A 22,313-nucleotide genomic window follows, 5' to 3' on the forward strand; every position below is an offset into this window, starting at 1 on the left:
TATGGAATATATGTGGTTTAATATTTTTTTTTCTCCCATACATTGATGGTGTTGCCCCAAACCATGGCAGGTAACTGAAGGGTGTTATGTTAGTTGATCTCCTCTTCTTCTTTCTTTCCTTTGGGGTAGTCTAGAAGGGGGTTGGGCGGGGTGGGTGGGTTAGGGTTGGGGGTTGTATGAGATAAAATATGTATTAGTTTGTACTTTTATTGTATGATTTATTATGATTAATAAAATCTGGGCTGTAGACTTAGCTCCACCCACTTTCCTTAAGTCTTCCTACGAGGTAAAGAACAATCTATCAAACTGTGAATTAAGCAGATCTAATGAGGCAGCTCGGCTGTGCCTTTGGGCAGAAAATTCCACGGATTCACTACTCTCTGGGGAAAGCATTCCTCCTCCTCTCAGTCCTCAACCTATTCCCCTGAATCTTGAGGTTCTGGTAAAAGAAATTCTGGCGTGGACCGGGGAGAGCAGGGAGCAGACACAGTGCTCCTTCGCAGGGTTCTACTACTCAGTCCGACCACCAATGCTTTACAGGTTTCAAACAGCCTATTAAAGGAGCTGACTGTGTTATTTTAAAATCTTGGAACTGCGGGTCTGGGCCCAAGAATATGAAGCCTGTCGTGGCAGAGGCCATGACAGGTTGTAGACTCCAAGGAAATGGAGGACTGGTGCAGCCCACCAGAAACAGGGAGCCCCACCCCTGTTTGAGAACAAGAAGCAAAGGAAATGACTCTACGGGGCAGTAACCACAGCAGCGGACCAGTGAGGAACTCTAGGGCTAAGAATATATAGGCAGTGGACTGTTGGTGACTCGAGGTGATGAACCCACACAGGCTGCAGGCTGCTGGTGGCTTGCAGTCAAAGGACTCTCCCCAAGCTGTGGACTACTGGAGCCCAGTTGAAGAGGTACCAGGTATCGGAACTGGGATGCAAGAGAGTGCCGAGGATAGGAGTAGATCCTGAGGGGCCCCAGCCACTGAAGGCTTCCTGTTTGTGTTAGAGGTTTTAGATCTGGAGCTCAGGTTGCCGATGATTTGGACTGAGGTCTGTGCGGCCGCAAATGCTACAAGAGCCCAGGAGGTGAATCCACAGAAACTCAAGTGTCTCTGAAGGGACTCTTTTTGCTTTCCTTGTGGCAAACTAAATGCAATGTTGTATAACGTTACATCTGTTAGATTACCTGATCATAACAGAATCCTGAATCTCCTAGTCTCACCTACTAGTGGAAACCAATTTCCTGCCTCCGTCTTATCTATTCCTTTCATAATTTCATACAAGATACCCTTTCAATGATTCCAAGTATCGGTTAGCACAATGCTTAACAGCACCAGTGATTGGGAAAGGGGTGTGAATCCGGCACTATCTGTACATTCTCCCTGTCTCTTTGTGGGCTTCCTCCCTCCATTCAAAAATGTACTGCAGGTTGTAGGTCAGTTGGGTGGCACGGGCTGTTTGTCTAAATTTTAAAAATAAATTTAAAGATTACAGGCCAGGTGACTCAATCTCTTCTCATAGGCTCGCCCCTTCATCTCTGGAATCAACCGCCTCTTCTCTGTCTCCAATGCCAGTCCTTCTGGAGACCACAATTGCACGCAGTACTCCACGTGCACCCTCACCAATATCTGTCCAGGTGTAGCAGAACCTCCCTGATCTTCAATCCAATCCCTCAAGCAATGAAGCCCAACATCCCATTTTGCCTTCTTGCTAGCCTACTGCACCTTTTGTGATTCAAGCACAAGTACTCCCAAGTCCCTCTGCCCAACAGCGTGCTGCAATCCTTGATTATCAACACAGGTACACCCCAAGGATGCGTATTTAGCCCACTGCTCTACTTGCTAACACTCCTGACTGTGGCCAGGCACAATTCCAATGCCATCTACAAGTTTGCCGATGACACTACAGTTGTTGGCAGAATCACAAATGGCAGTGAGGAAGTGTTCAGGAGGGGAATAGATCATCTGGTTTAATGACAATAACCTTGCGCTCAATGTCAGCAAAAGCAAGATGATTGTGGACTTCAGGAGGAAGTGAGGGGAACATGACCCAGTTCTTTTCAAGGGCTCAGTAGTGGAGAGAGTCAAGAACATCAAATTCCTGGGTGTCAACATCTCCGAGGAGCCTCCATGTTGATGCAATCTCAAAGAAGGCTCACCAGCGGCTATACTTTGTGAGGTGTCTGAGAAGACTCTCATAAACTTCTTCAGGTGTACCGTGGAGAGCATTCTGACTGGTTGCCTCACTGCCTGGTACGGAGACGCCAACTCTCAGGACAAGAATAAACTCCAGAGGGTTGTTAACTCGGCCTGTGACATCACAGGCACCAGACTTCACTCCATCGAGGACATCTACATGAGGCGGTGTCTTAAAAAAGCAGCGTCTATCCTCAAAGATCCTCCACACCACCCAGGCCCTGCCCTCTTCACTCTGCTACCATCGGAGAAAAGGTACAGGAGCCTAAAGACGAGCACTCAGTGGCACAAGGACAGCTTCTTCCCTGCTGCCATCAGATTCCTGAATGATCAATGAACCAAAGTCACGGCCTACTTCTCATGCACGATTAGTGTTATTTTTCTATATATGTTGTAAGATGGTTATAATATGAATGTTTACTCTATATGCTGCCATAAAACACCAAATTTCAGGAATTGCTCTTGACTATAAATTCCGATCATCTGGTCTGCTATTTTTCCTTCCAGAGTAGATGACCTCATATTGATTCATGTACTCCATCTGCCAGACCCTCACACACTCACTAAACCTATGTCTTTGCAAACTCTCTGCATCCTCTGCACAATTTGTTTTTTGACAGAATTTTGTGTCCTCAGCAAATTGAGATATGCTACACTCGGTTCTCTGTTCCAGATCATTAATGTATGCTATGAATAGTTGTGGGCCCAGCACAGACCCCTGAGGCACCCCGCTCACCACTGATTGTCTACCAGAGAAACACCCCTGTATCCCAACACTCTGCTTTCTATTGGTTAACTAATCCTCCATCCATGTGAATATATTACCTCCAACTTCATGCACTTTACCTTTGGATAAGTCTGAAGTGGCACCTCATCGAACAACTGGAAATGCAAGTACACAACATCCATCTGCTCCCCACTATCCACTGTGATCATTACATCCTCAAAGTATCCCAGTAAAATGGTTAAACAAGGACTGCCCTTCATGAATCCATGCTGCATCTGCCTGATGAAATAATCTCTATCCAGACGTCTCACCAGATCTTCCTTAATGACAGGTTCCAGCATTTTCCCAACAACGGATGTGAAGTGAACAAGCTGACAGTGAGGAAGGAAGGGGTTAAGAACACAGCTAGATTTTGCAACATTCTAGTAAGGCAGGCAAGGCAATTCAAAAGGACCAATTAGAATGACGACTAACCATAGGAATTTACTCTGAACCAATCAAAGTGCAGGTCTGATAAGAGGCTGTCAATCTTATGTAGCAATGGAATTTGTACTTTGTAGTAACTGCATTGGGTAAGAATGTATAGTGTAAACTTTTGATTGGGCCAAATGTAACCTGATCCATCTGTAAACAAAACAAAAGCAAGCTGTGAAACACGATGTCAGTCTCTGCCAGCCTTTATAGAGAGAGGATCTTTGTGAGGCCTTGTGCCGATAACTCACAATTCTGCAGAATAAAATGGTCTGAACAGGATGAAATTTTGGTTAATGTCATTTCGTGTGATCCACTGTATGAACCAGAATCCACATTTGGTGTCAGAAGTGGGATTCCAAAGGCTCTGCAGATCTTTGGCAGACTGAACAAAGTGGAGTGGGTCTGTGCAGACCAGGAAATGAGCAAAGCAGAGAGTAAGTATAATTTTAATCTTCTGCATTTTCCCTACTCTGAATGAACCATCTCTGCATGATTCCGTAGCCGGGGGCTGAGAGACCGAATTTAACAGTGGACAGTGAAAGGCCAGACTTGAGTTAAGAGTTCAGGGAATTTGGCGGTCCAGGACCATGGTTGAATAGGAGCTCCGAGAGCTTGGATAAGGTCAGAGATCTTAATGGCTAATGGTATGGATACAGTGAGTGAACGGTGTTCACTTATACAGACAATGTGTGAGATATAGCTGGAAGATGAGAAGACTATACATAAAGTTATGGGAGGGGGGCTTTGAATAAGAGATTAGTTAAAATTGGGTGGCCTTTAGGGGGTACATGGGATGATGAACTAATTAAAGAGGCACAACAGTTGATTTGGAAGCGTGTATCAAATAAGAAAGCGAGGAATAGGAAAATGGCATCTACTGACACAGAAAGAGAGATAAGCTTGCAAGTTGGCAGACTAATGCCGTAAAACTGGGGATCCCTCTGACAGAAGGGGGGGACAGTAAAACCTGTGGAAGTCCTCCAGAAAGAATGTACATGTAGAAAAGAATAGGAAAGATCAGCAAAAAGAAAAGGTGAAGGGCAGGCAGGAAAAACTTCCCATATCAGAGGATAAACAAAGACTACGTTTTCAAATGGAAGCCCTAAGGCTGATGGAGGAGGGAAATGAGTGACCCCTGGGGGGGGGTGTAGGATGTAGCCGAGTACTCCTCGGGGACCCCCTTAAGGACCACCATTAGCATGTTATCCACCCATATTATCAGCAGTCCCTTCTGTGCCAGCGGTACCCAAAGTATTTTCGGATCCTGTTAGTGCTCGAACCCAGAGGCATGATAAGTCATCTGGCCACTGTAACAAAGAAGTTAAGATTTAAAGAAAGTCTGTAGAAAATTCTAGAAGCTTTTGTTAAAACACGTTTGTCTGCAATTGCACTGTTTAAAATTAAGCTGAAGCCTCAGTGAGGATAGAAGTCTTGCGGGACACCTGTTGACCTAAGAGAACTCTGCAGAAAAACATAGATACTGCTCTACCAGCCAGGCAAATTGGCAGGAAGCCAGAAGAAATGTTTTGAGAAGTAATTGAAAACATAGATAACACAATGCAGAATACTACAGAACTAAGACTGCCAGGAATACTCTTAAAGGGACCACACAAGATACAAATTTGTTTACAGTTCAAAGAAGAAGACAGGTTGCAGTGTAAAGATGCTGTCCTGTTGGGCTAGAGACCTCCAGCAAGCAGCTCCTCTCACAGAGATGTCTGATCATGAATTGAGTCAGCAAGGCAAATAGATAAAGCTTGGTGGAAGGTTTAAGTCAGTGACCAGAGAAGAAGTGGCTTCAACTACCAAGCAGAAGGAAGACTCCATCAAGGCCCTGCAGTCTTGACTCAAAGGTACGGCGACTCTTTTTGACTAACCAACTACTTCTCCACAAAGATGGAGTTATCAATGCTGGGCCTTCCACTCTGCTCTCAGATCTTGGCGGCTATCTATTTATCTCTTCAACTCGCCGCCAACCTGACACTCCAACAGCATATAGTGGATTATACAGAACATTCGGTGATAGCCTCGCTGGGAAAGCTACAGACGCAACATTTGACCTTGGCAAGGCAAAATAAATATGACGTAGCATGGCTTAATAATCCCCGTCTTTTCGCACGGCAACAACAATCAATCCAGCCACTTTTGTGATGCACCCACCAGAAGAGATGGAGGAGCTGAAGCACAACTGCTTACAAAATGTCCAACTCGCAGTATTACCTTGGCAGGACCTGACTGACCACCCATTGGAAGGCCCTGATCTGTCCATCTACACTGATGGAAGTTCTTACATTGGCTTGCAAGGTACAGGTCACACAGGTTATACCTTGATGGATCAGAATTGACAAACCTTGGAGGGCGCTGCTATGGAAGGAACTCCTTCAGCACAACAGGCGGAACTCTTTACCCTAGGGCGTGCTTGCATTCTCTCCGAGGGCCTGTCGGTAAACAGCTACACAGATTCCCGGTACATCTTCGGGGTGGCACACGATTTTGGACAGTTGTGTAAAACTCGGGGCTTTATAACATCGTCAGGGACCCCCATTTCCCATAAACAAATGGTTCAGAGTTTGTTATCAGCAATCCAACTCCCAGAAAGGGTAGGTCTCCTTAAAGTTGCAGCACATACCCATGGTAAAGATGTGATTTCTAAGTTTAATGAGGAAGCAGATAAAGCAACTAGAGCTGCAGGGCAGGGTTATCAAGATGGGGACCCCAAAGATTTAGTGCAACACGAGTCTTCCTCAACGAGCCTTATGCCTTCCATCCAAGAGATTAGATTCCACCAGGGGGACACGATGGAACTGTTCAAGTTGTTATAATGATGATGTACTTGAGTTTTGGGTAACTCCAGCCGGGCAAACTTATATGACTGATCAATTGGCAGCCTGGATACTTGACGCTTTACATTATGCCACTCATTGTGGGTCGACTTCACTATGCTATCAAATTCTACAGACTTGGTGGCATCCGGAGGGAGGAAGAATTGCTGATAACATTAGTGGCAGGTGTCTCACTGGCGCTCGTTTTAATCCAGGTAAAGGTCATCCTTGCCAGGTTGGTCAAACTCCTTTGCCAGAAGGACCATTCGATACATTGCAGCTGAACTTTATTGAGTTACCCAGATGTCAGAATTATAAATATGTTTTAGTGATAATAGATTGCTTTAGTTGATGGGTTGAGGCCTTCCCAACAAGGGATAACAAGGCCTCTACCATAATGCATGTGTTATTCCTTGTTGCCTTGGTTCAGATAATGGACCGCGTCTTATTGCTGTTATTATCCGTGCAGTTTGTAATACCTTGGAATGAAACAACAGTTACATTGTGTTTATCACCCACAGGCCGCTGGTATGGTGGAATGGGTAAATCAGACCCTTAAGACTAAACTGGCAAAGCTCTGCAATGCTCCCAGTCGCTCTTTTTCAAGTTCGTACGGAACCGGCTTCCCGCCATGGGTCGACATCTGCGGAGATCATTTAAGGTCATCTTCTCCACACCCCATATAATGATTGCTCTCCCCTCCCCGTCACCTGACATCACATGAGTTCTGATATGGTTACCCATATTCAGGCTCTGACATGCGCGATTCGGCAAGCTGCCTCTCGTGTGAGAGCTGCCTTCCAACCACTGGAGCCTTTAACACCAACTGTTAGTCAGCCTTGTTCTTTTGTTATGATTAAAAATTGGGTGAGAGGTTCCATGGACCCTTGATGGGAAGGACCCCATTTGGTCCTTCTCATTACTCCAACAGTGGTAAAAGTGGAAGGCAAGAACGCTTGGGTGCACTTACACCATTGCATCCAAAGAGGGGGGTAATATGGAAAATGAAAAAGAGACAGAAGAAATGTACTGAAAGGACACTAACTAGTTTAGATGTTGTAGGATTTTATTCTTTAACAGGTGAAGACGAGCAGAGCGAAGTATGATGAAGTGGATTTGGATACCAACTGACAATAGTTTTAGAAGGAACGACACGAGGCATCACAACTGGAGAGGGAGAAGTCACCTGGAATCAAGTGAAGAGAAATTGATGGTATCAGTGGGTAAATTACACTGCTGCCCTGGGCTCCCGATCGGACTGTTCTGTTTGCTTGGTGGCGAACCCACCTACGTTAAAGGTCCCAGTCCCGTATAACTCTAAAACCTGTCGTGGGTGGAATCTAACTACAAAGGGAAAGGTCAAAATTAAACTAACTACCTGCCCTTGGTGGTGCATGTTATATCAATCAGCTGACTATGGAGACCCAAGTGGAATTCTCAGGGAAAAGATGGGTAATTGCAATTCTTCTGATTCCTGGGCTACTATAAACTGTACTTAGACTCCCCCAGAAGGAGTAATATGGGCCCCATGGACTAAGTTTGAATGCTATGAGAGAGAGGGTAGCAATAAAGTAGGACCATTCCAAGGCCCATGTGAAGTCACTTTTGATGTTTCAGGAGAATTTATGGATTAGGCTAAGTGGGTACAAAACCACCTCCCCCTCCTGATATTATGGAGTCCCTAGCTAATGCTTTAGCAGATGTTCGGTGGGATTGTGGAGATTTAAGGGATTCCCTCCCATATGATTGGACAGGTAGATGTGTGTGAGTAATGCTTATAATTGAAGTAATAATTACCCCTGATGTGACACCACACAACTGAGTAAAACGTGATTACACCTCGGACCCCACTATAAAAATAGATGTGATTGGACAACCCCGGGGCATACCTAATGAATAATAGAGCTCTCCACTGGCCGCCGTGACAGAGGTGCACCAAAGAAAAGGTACAAGGACTGCCTAAAGAAATCTCTTGGTGCCTGCCACATTGACCACCGCCAGTGGGCTGATAACGCCTCAAACCGTGCATCTTGGCGCCTCACAGTTTGGCGGGCAGCAACCTCCTTTGAAGAAGACCGCAGAGCCCACCTCATTGACAAAAGGCAAAGGAGGAAAAACCCAACACCCAACCCCAACCAACCAATTTTCCCCTGCAACCGCTGCAACCGTGTCTGCCTGTCCCGCATCGGACTTGTCAGCCACAAACGAGCCTGCAGCTGACGTGGACATTTATCCCCTCCATAAATCTTCGTCCGTGAAGCCAAGCCAAAGAAAGAGAGATAAGGCCAGGAATGAGATAGCAGAAGGATGGGAAGCCTTACTACCAGCAATTGGAATTGCGAAGAATGGATTAATTATATTTATTATAACCAATAGAGATTTATCAATTATTCCAGCAATATTACATGGCAGAATCAACAGGCTTTGGATTGGTTAATGGCTAAAGAAGGAGGTGTCTGCGTCATGTTTGGCAAGCAATGTTGTGCCTTTATTCCTAACAACACAGCTCCAGATGGTTCCTTTACTTGGGCTATGAATAAATTTAAGACTCTGTGGCAAGAATTAAAGAACAATGCTGACTATGGCCACCAATTTTTTATCTGGTTGCATGGGAATTTTTGGCCTTTGTAGTCCATGGGTTACTAAGATTGTGACGGTTGTAGTAGTAGTATTAGTAATTCTCCTCTTGACCGGATACTCCTTGTTGCCATTGATTAAGAAAGTTTTTTGACTTGGGTAATCCAGCCACCCCTATGATTCGTCAAAAGATGGGATCAGGGGGGTTGAGACTGGGCAGTGGGATGAGGAGATACAGATTCAGATATAACTGGAGCTTTGGGAAGTTGAATGTCGGAGGCTGGGGAGACTGGGCAGTGGGATGAGAAGGAGATACAGGTTCAGATAGAACTGGAGCTTTGGGAAACTGAATGTTGGAGGCTGGGGAAGATAGAGGAGCAAGAGAGATGGGCTGTGCGGAAATAGTGAGAGGTGGGTTAGGGACGAGTGTGCAATGTTCCTCTTGATAGTCATCGTACTAACTATAAGAATTTACTCTGAACCAATCAACGAAGAATCTGTCAATCTTGTATAGCAATTGAATTTGTACTTAGTAGTAACTGCATTGGGTTGGAATGTATAGTGTAAACTTATGATTGGGCCAAATGCAACCTGACCCATGTGTGAGCAAGACAAAGGCAAGCTGTGAAACACAAGGTCAGTCCCTGCCAGCCTTTATAGAGAGAGCATCTTTGTGAGGCCTTGTGCAGATAACTCACAATTCTGCAGAATAAAGTAGTCTGACCCAGGACAAAATTTTGGATAATGTCATTTCGTGTGATCCACCGAACGAACCAGAATCCACAACAGTTACCTGCTTTCTGCTCACATACTTTTATAAACAGTGGGGTGACATTTGCTGTCTTCCAATTGGCAATGCTTGCCCAGAGTCCACGGAATTTTTGTAATTATCCAGGGATTCAACATGAACTGAAAGTAGAAATTTTGATAAATCACTTTTTAAAATAACCAATCTGTTCTACATTCGAAAGTTTACGGATCCAGTCTCTTGAGACTTTCAAAATGGGACAACTCTCATATCGTGGTGACTCTCATTTCCATAGCCTCCAAAAGGGTCCTGGGGTGAAGAGGGCCCTGGGGAGGGGGACCCAAGGGGTAGGGACTTGGCGTGGAGTACCAGGGTGAATTGATCCAGGGTGAAGGGGGCTGGAGTAAAGAGGGCCCGGGATGAAGGTAGTCCCAGGGTGAAGGGGGCTTGGGGTGAAGGGACTCGGCATGAAGGGACCCGTGGGAAGGCGAGACGGGGTGAAGGGAGTCCCCTGACCTGGGGCGAATCTTCGGCCCGACCCACTTCCCCGGACGCGGGGTGGGACCGAGCCACCGCCGGAACCAGCCACCCGGCCCGCGGACGAGGAGGCAGCCGGACCAGGGCAGCAGCGCACTTCCGGTCCGGTGGTCGCGATCTTCCCCCGCCGCAGCCAAATCCCGCTGAAGCAGGACAGGTGAGGAGCGTGTCGGGTCGATTGGGGGATCAGAGGGGATACTGGTAGTGTGGGGAGGGAGAGAGAGAGAGGGTGGGGGTGGGGATGAGATGGGGATGGGGATGGGGGAGGGGTGTCGAGAGGGATGTGTGGGAGAGTCGAGGGTGGGGGTGATGGGGCTGCGGAGTGGTGGGGTGTAGAGGGTCTGGGGGCCAGTGGGGTGTAGAGGGTCTGGGGGCCGGTGGGGTGTAGAGGGTCTGGGGGCCGGTGGGGTGTAGAGGGTCTGGGGCTGATGGGGTGTAGAGGGTCTGGGGGCCGGTGGGGTGTAGAGGGTCTGGGGGCTGGTGGGGTGTAGAGGGTCTGGGGGCCGGTGGGGTGTAGAGGGTCTGGGGGCCAGTGGGGTGTAGAGGGTCTGGGGGCCGGTGGGGTGTAGAGGGTCTGGGGCCGGTGGGGTGTAGAGGGTCTGGGGGCCGGTGGGGTGTAGAGGGTCTGGGGGCCGGTGGGGTGTAGAGGGTCTGGGGGCCGGTGGGGTGTAGAGGGTCTGGGGGCCGGTGGGGTGTAGAGGGTCTGGGGGCCGGTGGGGTGTAGAGGGTCTGGGGGCCGGTGGGGTGTAGAGGGTCTGGGGGCCGGTGGGGTGCAGAGGGTCTGGGGGCCGGTGGGGTGCAGAGGGTCTGGGGGCCGGTGGGGTGCAGAGGATCTGGGGGCCGGTGGGGTGTAGAGGGTCTGGGGGCCGGTGATGTGTAGAGGGTCTGGGGGCCGGTGGGGTGTAGAGGGTCTGGGGGCCAGTGAGGGGAAGAGGGACTGGGAAAAAGGAGGAATTAAAGACAATTAGCATGTTAAAAGTTGCCAGAGAAGTGAATGGGTGTGAGAGCTGATAATTTGAATCCCTGAGTATTAAATTGTTTTTTTTTGTCACGTGTACAAAGATGCAATTAAAATCTTTGTTTTTTTTTGTGCTATTCAAACAAATTAATAATAAAACAAAAGTCCAAATTATATTGTTATTGGGGCAAAGTTCAGGATATAGATAAAAGTACAATTAATCAGCATTTTGGGGGGCTTCATTCAAGCGTTTGATCACTGCAGGGATGAAGCTGTCTTTGATTCTGGAGCTTTTGTGTTTTCAGCATTGCTTATCTCTTCTCAGACATGAACCATAGAACGTTACAAAACAGAAACAGGCCCTTCAGTTCTTCTCATCTATGCAGAACCATTTTTTCCCTCGGTCCCTGCACCCAGCCCATAGCCGTCCCATCCATGAACCTGTCCAAATTCTTCGTGTTAAAATTGAGCACGTGTTCACCACTTCAGCTGGCAGCTCGTTCCACCTTGTCATTGCTCTCTCTGGGAAGAAGTTCCCCCTAAACATTTCCCCTTTAACTCTTATGTTCCCTCTGGTTTGTATCTGACCTACCCACAGAGGAAAAAGCCTACCTACATTTATTCTGTCTACTCATATTTTTTCATTATTTCTATCAAATCTTCCCTCATTCTTCTACTGTCCAGGGAATGAAGTTCTAAGCTGTCTAACCTTTCCCTATAATTCAGTTCCTGAAATCCGGGCAACATCCTTGTAACAGAGGGAGATGAGACGGTGACCAGCTGAATAGGTCCTTTTGCACATTGGCACCTTTCCTGAGGCAGAGGGAGGGATAACGAGAGTTGTTGGACGGGAGGTGGATTTGCATAATGTCCTCAGTTATATTTGCAATTCTGAAATTTCTTGCATGTTTAAATTTATTTGTCACAATGCACTCAGTACAGTTAGAGGGGATCTTCTGCGAGCAGTCTAACAGGTCAACACTAACGTTTATGCAGTTGTACAAAATGGAACAAGAGCACAATTACGGTATATAGAGTTACATTGAAAAAAGATCGAATGGGACAAAGCAAGTGGGATTTATTCAGGAGTCTGGTGGCTGCAGGGAAGAAACTGCCTTTAGCTTGTTGGTGACAGTTTCACACATTTGAGTCTTCACAGTGGAAGGAGGGAAAAGAGTATGTGGCTGTGGTGAGACTGCTTTTTCCTAGGCAGTGTGAGATGCAGATGGAGTTCATGGTAGGGAGAAAAGTTTGTGATTTGTTTTGAGCTGCATTCACTATCTTCCGCACCTTCTGATCTTGAGCAGAGCACCTCCCGCCCCACGCTGCGATGCATCCAGTAAGTAAACTTTCAATGGAACACCAGTAGAAGTTGTCAAGGGACAGGAGGGACATGCTGAACATCCTTGGTCTTTTAACAAAGTAGAGGTGTTGGTGTGCTTTCATGACTCTCATGTCAATGAGGTTGGTCCAGGTTAGGTTATTGGTGACTCCTAAGAACTTGTAGCTGTCAACTCCCTCTGCTTCAGAGCTAATGATGTGGATAGGGGAGTGGACTCAAACCCCTCACCTGAAGTCAACGATCATCTCCTTAAAATTGATGGAAAGGGCATTGTCATCTTTCCCTTTGTCTCCTTTCCTCCAGCTCTTACTCTGTCTCTCCCCTTTTCCCTCTATCTCCTTTCCCTTAGTTCTGCATCCAGAGCTCCAAACAAGCACCACCTCCCCCAGTCACTTCTCACCTTTCCTCTCTCCTGTGTTCCATCCATAATCAATAACACCTTTTCTCGGTTCCTCCTCCTGTCCCTTCTCTCCTTTCCAGCCTTTTAATTCAGGCACCGGCCTGCTTTTCACTCATACCTTTAATAAGGGCTCAAGCCCAAGATGTTAGTTGTATATCTTTACCTCCAATGGACATTGCCACACCTGCTGAGTTCCTCCAGCATTTCTGTGTTTTTAAAGAGAGAAGAAGTGCCTGTCCAATGAGGAACTGGAGGGAAGGAGATGGGCTGGGAGCAGTAGATAGGGGAATCAGGGAATGTGGGGGTGGGGTATTGAGGGTATGGTACAGCGAGTGAGGGGGTATATGGCAGAAATGGAAGGTAAGAACAATGATGGTAAGGAGAGCAGGATGAGGGAGAGGATGACAGTGCAGTGGGAAAGTGAAGTGATCCCATTGGGTGGGAGAGGGAATAAGGGAGAGGGGGAAATTTGAATCTCTTCTCATCCTTGGCTTGCTCTGTGGACACTGCTTGGTCGGAGGTAACTGATCCTTTTCGTTGAGAATATTGATTCCAAAGTAGTGTACATGTATGACATTCAAACATCTTGAGGCTTGTTCCCTGTGAACGGAGATCCTTTATGAAAGACAGGTTTGACTTCCAGCTGGCTACTGCATGGGTTAGCTGCAGTAGTTAAGTGCTCCTTTTTAAAAAAATATTTCTTCCACTTCTTTATTTCTAATGTTTCAACCAAAGTACTTTATACTTTTCCCCCTTGTTACTTATTATTGCTAATTATTTTAAAACAACTATGAAGAGTGCTAAAGTTAGAAACAAAAAAAGCGAAAAGGAGGAAGAGACAGCTACTCTGGCTATGGACTCCATTTCTGGTTTTTTAAACAAGCATTCACGGGAGGTAACTGAAACCATAAAAGAAAGTTTCGTGAAGTCAAACCTACACTTGAAAACTTTTGGAGTCATGATGTTCGTCCGGGTTCTATGGAGCGATACCTGGAAACAGTCAATGATCGTGCAGATAGATTAGAGGAGTATTGCTCGGAACTGGCTGCTAGCAACTTTAAATTAACTTTGAAAGCTATCAACTTGGAGAGTGGAGGCACAAGACAGAATATTCAAATTTTGGGCTTGGCTGAAAATACTGAACTGGCCAACCAATTTTTTTTCAGAGATGCTTTTGGGAGTATTTGGAAAGGACTTCTTTCCTTCTAAGCCTGAGCTCGACAGATTCCCCAAGCCAGCTTTGGGACACAACCCACGTTCAGTTATTCTTTGGTTTCATCGCTACCAAATAAAATATCTCGTAATTCGCGAAGCCCGTTGGAAAGGAACTCTTCAATATTATGAACAAGAGATCAGATTTGTCGACTATCTCTGTCCTTAAGTGATGAATCTGTGTTTAGAATATAAAGAAGTCATGGTTCAACTGTACAAGAAAGGTTTCAAGCCTGCTTCGTTATACCCAGCACGCCTCCTAATCACGCTCTTCGATGGTCACTAGAAGTTTTTTAATTCGGTAGAAGAAGTACGAAGATTTTTGGAATACCAAGTCTTGCATGAACTGTTATTTGCTGTTTGAAGCTTTTTGTTTTCTTGTTTGGATGAAGTTTGGTTGCTCTCTCCCTTTTGTTAATGTACTGGTTTGGTTTAGAGTTATCTATGTTTGTTTCACTATTAATTTTATTACACTTTAATTCCACTTTCCTGGATGAGAGTACTAAGTTGAGTACATTAATTTTATCTTAATAATAATGATTGGTATTCGGTACTTTAGTTACATATTAATAGCACTCAGATTATTAGATGACTGGAAAATAAGGCTGCTGAAGATTAGATTTAGTTAACCAGATTAAAGAATTAGATCAACAATATGCCCAAAGTAAAAATCTGGAATTATATAAAAGGAGAGTTGAACTCAAAATTAAATTTGTTCTTTCAACCTACCACATTGAACATCAACTTTTAAAGTGCAAAAGTCAGTTTTATATTCATGGTGAAAAATCTGGCAAACTCTTGGCCAATCAATTGAAGGAAATTACTGCTATGAGACAAATGACTAAGATCTGGATGGATGACGGTAATATTACCACAGACCATTCTAAAATAAATGATGCATTCAGGGAATTCTTTTCTAGGCTTTATACCTCTGAGTCTATTAATGATACAGTAGCGTGTGCATTACTATGAAGTGCGGAAAAAATGACACACACACAAAAAGAGTTGAAGTTGAAGACTGATTTATTGCACTGCTGACATCGGGAGTGTTGTCACGGCAGCGCCGATCTCTGATTGGGTGGTGTTCCCACCTTTGCTTGCTGTTTCCCACCATGTAGTTGGTAACCTGGATGAAGGTTGTTGGCCCCTGCAGGGTCTGCGCAGTCACTGTGTTCGTTGGCCATTTTGTGTATTGAGGTGCAACCCGGTTAGTGGGCTGCTACACACCCACCCAGAACCAGAGATTGGAGTGGCGCCCCGAATCCCAAGATGAACTGTGTACTTCTAACGGAGGTCATATGCTCTGGAACTCTGAATCTTGACACTCAGGTATTAATCAGTGCCCTGGCGTAGGTCTCAGTGGTTATATCAGCCAACAGGACTGCCTCCAGATTAACCTATGGACACCATTTTAACCAAAGTCCTGATGGCTGGGTGCACCAGGTTGTGCACTGTGTCAAAGACCTGCTGCCGTCACAATGTGGCGGGATTTTCTGGTGGAGATGTCGCAGAGGAGCATCTGGTTGCCAGGACCGATGGCGACATCCTCCAGCCTGAGGCCGGGAACTGCTGTTCTCTATGTCGGGATCTCAGGGTCCTCCTGCTGTGCTCTGGCTAGGGCAGAATAGTCTATTCCCTGAGACAGGGCCTGGATGGACTCAACCGTAGGGTGGGACAGTGCATCGACCACCACATTGGTCTTACCTGCGATGTGTTGGATGTCCATGGTAAATTCAGACTTGTATGAGAGGTGTCTGCTGCCTGGCCAACCACAGGGCAGACACTTTGTGGAAGGGAACGGTCAATGGTTTATGGTCCGTGAAGATCCTGAATTGCCTGCCTTCCTGAAAATATTGGAAGTGCCTGATTGCCAGGTACAGCGCCAATGCTTCCCGGTCAAAGGCGCTGTATTTGAGTTCAAGTGGCCGGAGGTGCCTGCTAAAGAAGACCAGGGGCTGTCATTGCCCTTCAATGAATTACTCCAGTATTCCCCCTACCGCTGTGCTGGAGGTGTCTACTGTGAGGGTGGTTTCCGCCTCTGGTCTGGGATGTACCAGAAGTGTGGTGTGGACCAGAGCATCTTTGGTCTTCTCGAACGCCTCCAAAGCCTCATTGTCCTTACCCTTCCCTGCCATGAGTATGAAAAGGAGGTGCATGATGGGAGCCACTGCCTGTATGAATCGGTGATAAAAGTTAATTATACCAGCAAATTCTTGCAACCCCTTCACTGTAAGGGGCTTGGTGAAACGCCGAACAACCTCTACCTTTTTGGGCAGGGGCTTCACTCCGTATCTGTGGATCTGATGCCCCAGGAAGTTGATCGTTTCCAACCCGAACTGGCACTTAGCAGGGTTTATAATTGGTCCAAATTCCTACAGCCAGGCACACAGTTGCCTCAGGTGGGCCATGTGCTCCGTGATTTTGTAGCTGGCAATGAGATTAACACGAATGGGAGGTCCTGGCTCACTGAATCCATCAGCCTCTGGAAGGTCTGGGCTGCGTTCTTAGGTCTAAAGAGAATTCTCAATAATTCAGAGTCCAAAAGGGGTGATGATGGCAGTTTTAGGGATGTCATTGGGATGGACCAGGATCTGGTGACAGCCCCTGATGATGGCCTCCACCCTCCTGCTGCCTTCGGTACCATGTGCAGAGGGGAAGGCCCATGGGCTGTCAGAACACTGCACTATCCCCAGCTCTTCCACTTTTTTAAACTCCCCCTTGGCAAGGGTGAGCTTCTTGGGGGGGTGGGGGGGAAGGCAGTACTCCCTGGCATGGAGCAGGCGGCCCTTAGTGAAGTTCTGGTGCCTTACCCCATGCTTTGGCTCAGTGGTGGAAAACTGGCGCCGTGATCAAAGAGAACTCCGCTAGGATCCACATAAATGCTTTGTCAGATAGCTTAGCGGAGTTGAGGTGGGAGCAGGTAATTTGGCTTTCCCCAGGGGCAATGTTTGAAAAGATCTGGCATGCACCAATCTGTTGTGTCTTTGTGTTACTTGGGAGGCTTCTTATATAACTTAGAGATGCAAGATTCAAATACCAGAAGAGACTTTACTTACTGATGCCTTCCACCATCTCAGGAAACTGTTCACACTCATGCATATGCCCCACAGTAGTGCACTAAAGTTATTATAGCAAGAAGGGTTTATTCTTGTGTGATTACAAAATAGTTCTCATTTATCCTGACTATTTAACATCTTTCCTTCTCAAGATAAAGAAAAACATAGTGTTCTTTATCACTTTCTTTCTGGTGCAACTTAAGTAGACAATAGACAATAGGAGCTGGAGTAGGCCATTTGGCCCGTCGGGCCAGCACCGCCATTTTAGATCATGGCTGATCATTACCATCAGTACCCCTTTCCAGCCTTATCCCCATAACCCTTAACTCCGTTACCCACAAGAGTCTTATCTAACTCTCTTTTGAACATAGTCAGCGAATCTGCCTCTACCACCCTCTGTGGCAGAGCATTCCACAGATTCACACTTCTCTGGGTAAAAAAATGCTTTCTCATCTCCGTCCTAAAGGGCCTACCCAGTATTCTTAAACTATACCCTCTAGTCCTTGTCTCCCCCATCATTGGGAACAAGTAATCAGACTTCACCTTGTCTATCCCCCTGATGATTTTGTATATCTTAATCATGTCCCCCCTCATCCTTCTAAACTCCAATGGATACAAGTCCAGTTTTTCTAGCCTTGCTGCATATGACAACCCTGCCATCCCTGGAACTAACCTTGTAAATCTGCTGCACACTCTCTATAGCTAGTACGTCCTTCCTCAAGTTTGGAGACCAGAACTGGACGCAATACTCCAGGTGGGGTCTCACCAGGGCCCTGTATAACTGCAGAAGGGCGTCTCTGTTCCTATACTCCAATCCCCTCTTTATGAAAGCCAACATTCCATTTGCCTTCTTCACAGCTTTCTGAACCTGCATGCTAGCCTTCAGTGACCGGTGAACAAGTACACCCAGATCCATTTGCACTTCCCCACTCCCTAGCTTGTCTCCATTTAAATAATACTCAGCTTTCCTATTAATTCCCCCAAAATGAATAACCTCACATTTGTTCACATTGAAATTCATCTTCCATTTAGCCACCCACTCCTCCAGCCTGTCCAAGTCCCTCTGCATTTTCCTTACATCCTCCTCACACCCCACACCGCCACCCAGTTTAGTGTCATCTGCAAATTTGCTCATGTTATTAAAAATCCCCTCATCCAAATCATTAACATAAATTACAAACAACTGAGGACCCAACACCGATCCCTGAGGCACTCCACTTGTCACATCCTGCCATTCTGAAAAAGACCCATTTACTCCAACCCTTTGTTTCCTATCTCTTAACCAATTTCCTATCCATGTCAGCACCTTACCTCCAATACCATGCTCCCTGATCTTGCCCACTAGACTCCCGTGCAGTACCTTATCAAAGGCCTTCTGGAAGTCCAAATACACCACATCTACTGGCTCTCCCGAGTCCACCCTCTTTGTCACATCCTCAAAAAATTCCAGAAGGTTAGTCAAGCATGACTTACCCTTAAGGAATCCATGCTGACTAGCCCTTATACTATTATTACTGACTAAGTGTTCTGCTATTTCTCCTTTTATGATGGACTCCAATATCTTCCCCATCACTGATGTCAGGCTAACCGGTCTATAATTTCCCGTTTTCTCCCTTCCTCCTTTCTTAAAAAGCGGCACCACATCAGCCACTCTCCAATCCTCAGGGACCTCCCCGGAATCTATGGAACTTTGGAAAATGTCGACCAGTGCCTCCACAATTTCCATAGCCACCTCTTTAAGCACCCTAGGATGCAGCCCATCAGGCCCTAGGGATTTATCAGCCCTCAGTCCCAACAATTTACTCATAACCTCCTGCTTCTGGATCCGGATATCCATTAGATCCCCTACCTCCCCAGTAAAGTTCCCCAAGTCTCTTGATACCGCATGACCACTACCCCCTAACTGACTATAACCTATATCCTCCTTGGTGAAGACAGTTGCAAAGTATTTGTTAAATTCCTCTGCCATCTCCTTGTTTCCGGTAATAATTTCACCCTTGCCCATTTTCAAAGGGCCAATTTTAGACCGAACCAATTTCTTCCTCTTCACATACTTAAAAAAGCTTTTGCTATCCTCCGCAATATTATCTGCTAATTTCCTCTCGTACTTCATTTTCCCGTCTCTTATGGCTTTCTTAGTTACCCTCTGACGTTCTTTGAAGATTTCCCAATCCTCTAATTTCCCACTCTGCTTCGCTATCTTATAATTACTCCCTTTGGACTTGATAATGCACTTGATTTCCTTAGTTAGCCAGGGCTGGCATTTGCATCTCCTAGAGCCTTTCCTCCACTCTGGAATAAATTTGTCCTGAATCCTGTGAAAAATGTCCATAAAAACCTGCCATTTTTCCCCAGTTGTCCTCCCAGCTAGTGTATCTTCCCATTTTATTTTGGATAGCTCCTCCCTCATAGCTGCAAAATTCCCTTTATTTAACTGAAGTACAGATGCTTCCAACTTCCTTTCCATTTCCCTTTCTAATTGCAGCTTAAAAGTAACCATACCATGGTCACTATTCCCTAATGGCTCCCCTACATCAAGGTCACTTATTAAGTCTGCGTCGCTGCACAGCACCCAGTCCAGAATCGACTTCCCCTGGTAGGTTCCTCCACTAGCTGTTCCAAGAAAGTATCTCGTAGACATTCTATAAACTCACTCTCTTGTGTTCCTGCCCCCGTCTGATTATCCCAGTCCACCTTCATGTTGAAATCCCCCATAACTACCGTATTGCTACCACTTTGACATGCCACTCTTAATTCCTGATTTATACTACTACCGATATCTGAGCTACTTTTTGGAGGCCTGTAAATGACCCCCATTATATTCCTCTTGCCCTTGCAATTTCTTAATTCAATCCAAACAGACTCTACCTCACCTGTTTCAATGTCCTTTCTTTCAAACGCCTGAATCTCATTTCTTACCAACAGAGCTACCCCACCTCCTCTTCTTAACTTTCTGTCCTTTCTAAAGGACGTGTACCCTGGAACATTTATTTCCCAATCCTGCCCTTCCCGCAGCCATGTCTCCGTTATTCCGACAATGTCATAACCTCCCATTGCCATTTGCGCCTCAAGCTCATCCATTTTATTCCTTACACTCCTTGCATTCATACACAATACCTTGATGCCATACCTCCTTTCTCCCTCCACCTTGGTTCTTGATGCATTCGTTCTTATTCTCCTATCACTTTTAGCTCCCTTATTCCTTATTGTTTCACCGTCTATCGGAACCACCCCTATATTCTCTCTCCTATCTACTTCCCTATCAGTCCTGTTCCCTTCCCCCTTCCAAATTAGTTTAAATCAGCTCCGACAGCTTTGTTAAACCTAACTGCCAGTATATTGGCCCCCTTCGCATTCAGGTGTAAACCATCCCTCCTGTATAGGTCCCGTCTTCCCCAGAAGAGATCCCAATGGTCAATGAACCTGAATCCCTGCACTCTGCACCATTCCCTCAGTCACACGTTTAACCTCTTGATTTTATTATTCTTGCCCCCACCCTCGCACAGTACAGGAAGCAGCCCCGAGATTACAATCCTGGAGGTCCTGCTTCTCAACCTCCTTCCGAGCTCACGGTAGTCTCTCTTCAGGATCTCCTCCTTCAATCTATCTACGTCATTTGTGCCCTCGTGTATCAGGACCTCTGGCCGGTCTCCTTCCCCCCCCCCCCCAGGATACTCTGAACCCTATCTGAGACGTCACGTACCCTGGCTCCTGGGAGGCAACACACCATAGGGGAACACTTGTCAGGTTCGCAGAATCTTCTGTCCGTTCCCCTAACGATGGAGTCCCCAATGACCACCTTGTTCCCCTTCTTCTCCTTCCGTACCACTGTCTTCTTTGGCACTACCTCTGGCAGGTTATCTTCCCCTACTTCATCCAATACTGTATATTCGTTGCTAAGATCTGTAGCCACTGGGGTGCTCTCCACAGAGCTAGCAACTTTTTCCCCACTCCTGACAGTAGTCCACTTTCCTGACCCCCCCAATCCAGGGGTAAGCACTTCCCTGAGTGTTGAATCAATAAATTCCTCGCTCTCTCTGATTAGCCTCAGATCATCTAGCTGCATCTCCATTTCTTTAATTTTTTTCCTAAATGCTTGTGTCTCATTACATCCCCTGCAGGTATGTCCTGTGGAAATGTTTATGGTCTTGTCACCAACCTCCTCACACTCTCTAGTGAGCCTAAGGTCATCTAGTTGGAGCTCCAGTACCTCAACTCGGCCCCTAAGGAACCCCACCTCCTTGCACCTGGCACAGATATGGTTTTTTGGGAGGGTGGAGGTCACCCATGGCTCCCACATCTGGCAACTTGAGCATAGCACCAACCCCATGGACATGGCTCAGCCTTTTAATGGTAGGGTACTCACAATGCACTTTACCTAGGAAGGTCTTTCTCTACGCCTGCTTTCGCCGAAGCCTGATGAGCCAAAGCCTGGAAGTCCTACTCCTTCGCTGGGCCACTCACGCACTGGGCCACTCACGCGCTGGGCCACTCACGCGCTGGGCCTCTTATTTATCTGCCTTTTACCCAATTAACCCCGACACGCTCACCTGCACGGCCTCCCGACTAATGGCCGCCTCCAATGCCGACTCCTCCCCTCAGGCCCTGGTAAGAGACTTTTAAAAAAAAGTTTTCCTACCTGCCCCCGACTCTTTTCTTTTCTGTCTTCTGTCTTCTGTCCTCTCCTCTCCCGACTGCTAGGCCCTGTCCCCGGTAAAAGCCTTTTTAAAACTGAGCTTATACACTAGTTTATTTACACAACTATTTTTTAAATAGTTCTTATCGATATCATACTGGTGGCAGTATGTCCCTTCACCATCTTGTGGATTTGGCTGCGATGGTTGGGCTCTGTGTTGCTGGTTCACATGTAGGTGATGTAGCTTGTTGTGTTTCACCTGACAACTGCTGTGTTGATGTTTCGGGATTAGTGGTTGTAGTCTTTTCACTTGACACCTCACTGGATATTGGTGTTTCAGGCTTTGCTGGTATTAAAGCTTTCTGCTTCATCACATTTTGTGTCGGCCAGATGTGAATTCTGTTCCTCCTCAGCTGATTGCCAGAGTCTGTCTCGACAATGTATGATCTTGGTATCTCAGCTTCTCTGATGACCTTTGTTGGGATCCATGTTTTCATCATCGGCTCTTGAATATATACATGCTGACCCCTGAAGAGTTCTGGCAATGTTTGCTATAATGCTGGCGTCCTTCTTGTGTGTCAGCCAGTCTTCTTCTGGTTTCCTCCTGGTCTTTTGGAAGGTCTATTTTG

The 22,313-nt window shown here is 46.4% G+C and overlaps 1 protein-coding gene and 1 long non-coding RNA gene across 6 annotated transcripts in view; one reads left to right on the plus strand and one right to left on the minus strand.

The window, feature by feature from the left end:
• On the minus strand, nucleotides 1-3,538 carry LOC138740986 (uncharacterized). Its single transcript, XR_011343246.1, has 2 exons — nucleotides 3,397-3,538; nucleotides 1-130 (listed from the first exon to the last, which is right to left on the minus strand). It is a non-coding gene; the product is annotated as an uncharacterized lncRNA (long non-coding RNA).
• A 6,594-nt stretch (nucleotides 3,539-10,132) lies between these two features.
• The window catches only part of nfrkb (nuclear factor related to kappaB binding protein), a 164,885-nt gene continuing 152,704 nt past the window's right edge, over nucleotides 10,133-22,313 (plus strand). For all 5 annotated transcript variants that reach the window (XM_069894378.1, XM_069894375.1, XM_069894379.1 and 2 more), the window contains exon 1: nucleotides 10,133-10,237. The gene's annotated coding sequence lies outside the window, so the exon portion shown is untranslated. The remainder of the gene's footprint in view (nucleotides 10,238-22,313) is intronic.

This window comes from Narcine bancroftii, chromosome 8 (genome assembly GCF_036971445.1).
Source record: "Narcine bancroftii isolate sNarBan1 chromosome 8, sNarBan1.hap1, whole genome shotgun sequence".
Lineage (NCBI taxonomy): Eukaryota > Metazoa > Chordata > Chondrichthyes > Torpediniformes > Narcinidae > Narcine > Narcine bancroftii.